This window comes from Vombatus ursinus, unplaced genomic scaffold (assembly GCF_900497805.2).
Source record: "Vombatus ursinus unplaced genomic scaffold, bare-nosed wombat genome assembly UNPS02007612.1, whole genome shotgun sequence".
NCBI lineage: Eukaryota > Metazoa > Chordata > Mammalia > Diprotodontia > Vombatidae > Vombatus > Vombatus ursinus.
The window spans coordinates 4,584,859-4,589,322 of record NW_020947390.1 but is presented as its reverse complement, the minus strand read 5'-3'; the positions used below and the strand labels follow the sequence as shown (position 1 = coordinate 4,589,322).

Sequence of the window (4,464 nt, the reverse complement as noted above, 5' to 3'; positions counted from 1 at the left end):
TCAGGTTTGTCCGAAAGACAGAAGAAAGATTCCTATATGGTATTGGGGAGGAAGGGCTTATGCAGATATAGAACCTGATTTGAGAAAAAGGTAAGAAAATAAAATATAATTGCAAAAAATTATGAACAGATATCCAGTTCTTCTCTAAATTCTAGAATATGCCTTGGTTTTGCACTTTCTCTTATCATACAATCAAATGACCTGATTTGCCCATTGGTAAGCTTCTTAAGAGGAAATAAATAAACATCTCAAATTCTGCATGATCAAACAGAACTTATTATCCTTCCCTTCCGAACCCATACCTCATCCCAAGTTTTCTATTACTATCAAAGGAGCCACCATTTTCCCAGATACTTGGGCTGTCCACCTTGAACACATCCTCTACTCTTAACTTGTACTCAACATCTGTTCAATAATTTGCTAAATCTTATAATCTTTACCTTCAAAATATCCTTCCTAACAATTCTCGCCTCTTCCCTCACACCAGTCACTCTAGTATAGACCTTAATCATCTCTTTCCTGGGCTGTTGCAATAACCATCTGATTGCCTCAAGTGTCTCCCCACTCCAATCTATCCTCCACTCTGCTGCCACGGAGATCTTCTTAAAGCTCACTTCTGACCGTGTCACCCACTAAACCCAAACAATAAATTCCCAAAGCTCCAGAATCAAACATGAAGTCTTCTTTGACACTTACAACCTTTCATAATTTGACTCCTTCCTACATTTTCAGGCTTCATCACTCTACTCTGTTTAATACCTTCTAATATCCAGCAATACTAACTTCTTGTTGTTCAAATGTGATATTCCACTGACTGTCTCCCATGCTTGAAATACTTGGCCTCATTGCCTCTCTACCTCTTAGCTCCTCCAATTTCCTTCAGTACTAAGCTCAAATTCTACCTTTTACAGTGGCTGTTCCTTCCTGTCCTCCCTGAGTGCTGCAAGCACCTTCCCTCTGGGATTATATCCCACCTACTTTTTATATACTATGTATTTCCCCCCAACTAGAATGAGAACTCTTTGAGGGTGGGGATCACCTTTCTTGGTGTTCTAATTGCTTTGCAAGGTCTCTGGCATATAGAAAGAACTTAATAAATGCTTGTTGACTAAAATACTGGCTGTGCCACAAACTAGCTAAATATTTATTTAAAGTCTCTGGACCTCACATGTTTCCTTACCTGTAAAAGGGGGAGATTGAACTAGATAGATTTTTAGTTCCCTTCTAGTTGTACCTTTCTGTGATTCTCTGGGAATTTTTTTTTTTTTTGCCCTTTGAAACATTTAAAAAGACAGTTGTTTGCAGTAAAGTCTGCCTTATTAAATGTTATACTACCTGCCTGCCTATTGAGAAGATATGGAAAACAATAAATTCAAGGTTTGTTATCAATGTGCCATTCTTTCTTCCCTTTTCCTTCCAAACAAGATCGCATCCTGCTTTATCTTTAATGTTCAACAAAATGTGGAGGGAAGTTTAAAACATTTTGAATCAATGATTCTACATTTGGAATCAGAGGATTGGGTTCCAAATCCTGACTCTGCTATTTACTATCTATTCAACCCTAAGCAAGTCCCAAGTCAACTCCTTTGAGTATTGATCTCCTCATCTGTAATAAAAATGAGGATATTAAACAAGATAATCTCTAGGGTCACTTCCAGATCTTAATTTTTGGTTATGTAATTCAATTCAACAAATATTTATTAAATGTTTTACTATGAACAATATAGGGCAACTAGGTGGTGCAGTGTTTAGAGATCTGAACCTAGAGTTAAGAAGACCTGAGTTCATATCTGATCTTATATACTTGCTAGCTATGAGACCCTGGAAAAGTCACTTAACTCTGTTTGCCTTAGTTTCCTCATCTGTACAAAGAGCTGGAGAAGGAAATGGCAAACCACTCTAGTATCTTTGCCAAGAAAACCCCAAAAGGGGTCACAGAGAGTCAGATACACCTGAAATGACTGAAAAACAACAACAACATGAAAAAGTACTATGTTATATGCTGGGAACATGATGAAAAACAATACAGGCCCTACCTCAAGGATCTTATGCTGCACTGAGCAAGTGGTCAGAATCAGCATTCATGTTTAAGTATATTTGTAAGTAGAATACAAGAGAGATGATGATAGAAACATAGAAGAGAGCCAGACAAAGTGCTTTAGGGAAATTTGGGGTGGGGAAGATGACTGTTACCTTGGGATATATCCAGAAAACAATATGGCCTGTGAAACACCAATATTTCCTGTGTCTGGATTTTGTCTTCTTCCCTGACACTTACTAACCATGGGACATTCTCTAGACCTCATTTAAAATATGTGGGAATTGCACTAGATTGGGAATTCTTAGCCTGAGGTCCATAATATTTTGATAACTGTATTTCACTATAATTGGTTTCTTTTGTAACTTTATGTATTTTATTTTATTAAAAAGAAAATTGAGAGAGAGAACATGGCAGAGCATCACCAGAGTGCCAAAGAGGTCCATGACACAAAAAGGTTAAGGATTCCTGGACCATCCTTTCCAATTGGCTGAGGTGCCTGTGAGGAGGGCTCTAAGCAGCCATGGCACCCAGGCAAAATGGCATGATTCTGAAGCCCCATTTCCACAAACACTTGCAAAGATGAGTTGCCATGTGGTTTAACCAGCCAGCCCGGAAGATCAGAAGGTGAAAGGCCCATCAAGCAAAAGCCCATCGAATTACTCTTCACCCTGCATCTAATCCTATCCGGCCCATCATGAGGTGCCGTACTGTGCGATACCACACCAAAGTATGTGCTGGTATAGGATTCAGCTTGGAAGAGCTTCTTGTGGCTGGTATCCATAAAAAAGTGGTAAGGACCATTGGCATCTTTATGGAACCCGTCACCAAAATAAGACCACAGAGTCTCTCCAGGCAAATGTGCAGTGGCCAAAAGAATATCGTTCCAAACTGATACTCTTCCCAAGGAAACCATCTGCACTCAAGAAGGGAGATAGCTCTGCTGAAGAACTCAAGTTGGCAACCCAGCTTACAGGACCAGTTATGCCTATCAGAAATGTGTACAAGAAAGAGAAAGCTCAAGTCATTACTAGAAGATGAGAAGAATTTCAAGGCATTTGCTAGTCTTTGAATGGCCCAGGCCAATGCCTGTCTCTTTGGAATCCAGGCAAAATGAGCCAAGGAGGCTGCAGAGCAAGAAGTGGAGAAGAAAAAGTGAACAGCCTCTGAGAACTTTCAACAAAATAATACAAAATATCTGCGTGACATTGTCTTGGATCAGCCATAAAGAGCTGGAGAAGGATTAAAAAGCCATCCTTTCTGGGGCATGGAGTCCTAGCAAGGCCTAACACTGAGATGAGAATAAATTGTTCTCCTTGTGCCCGAATTGGTGTGGTTGTATTCTTGAGGCCATTTGTTAGCTACTGTGGTCCATAAAAAGACTGATGATGTAGAATTGAGTCTTGAAGACAGAACACCAGGGCCCTGGTCCTGCTCTCTTCCTATTGACAGTCTTAAAGATTGCTGTCAGTTCATTCTCTATTTATTTTCCTCTGTTTCTATTGAGTGCCTTAACTGCCTTGAGAAGATAACCCATCTTGCATTCTCTCCTGAAGATCTTCTTCACCATTTATTCAATGATTGGGTACTTTGATTTTACCACAGATTATTTTTATCTTTCTTTCTTTCTTTTCTTGGTGAAACAGTTGGGGATGGATGACTTGCCCAGAGTCACACAGCTAGTGAGTATTATGTGTCTAAGACCAGATTTGAACTCATCCTCCTGACTCCAGGGCCGGTGCTCTGTCTACTGTGCCACCTAACTGCCCCAGGTTATTTTTATCTTGAAAGAGCCAATCACCCTCCCAATGAGGTTTCTCTCACCTAACCATAAGTAAAAGGAAGAAGGTTTGGGGTTCTTTCCAAACCTTTGTGTTATAATACTTTTGGTAGCTGGCCTCTATCACATGACCCCTTGGAGCATTCTCTATCTACTATGCCACTAGCCTTGAGAGCCTTACAGGGTTAACTTCTTTGGCGGTAGAGCTCATCACTTATTGCTAACATGCTTCCCCCACCCACATTAACTAACCAGACCAACCACCTGCATTCCACTTTGACTGCTCCCCAACCAGACCCATGTTTCTTCAGGTCTCTGAGGCCAATGCTCTATCTGCTGCCAAGCACCCCTCTTTAGGAACACATCAGTCAGTAGCTGTAGGTGCTACTTTTCTCTTGTGAGGTGGGAAGGTTTTCTCTAAATGTTCTCCAGGGTCTTTAATTCAGTTGGCTTATTGATCATTTTATTGTACATTGATGTTGACATGCATTTTGAGAGGGAGTTAGGCTTATTTCATTCTGCATAGCTAAAGTTTTCCTGAATCCTCGTATTGTATTGTACAGTATGAGTTATTGTATACTAGTTTTTTCAGCCATTACCCAGTTGATGAGAACTCACTTCAGTTCTTCCAAGAAATAGTACTATG

At 40.2% G+C, this 4,464-nt stretch overlaps 1 pseudogene; it reads left to right on the top strand.

The window, feature by feature from the left end:
• The first annotated feature begins 2,561 nt into the window (after window positions 1–2,561).
• On the top strand, window positions 2,562–3,197 carry LOC114033863 (annotated as a pseudogene).
• Window positions 3,198–4,464: the final 1,267 nt, after the last annotated feature.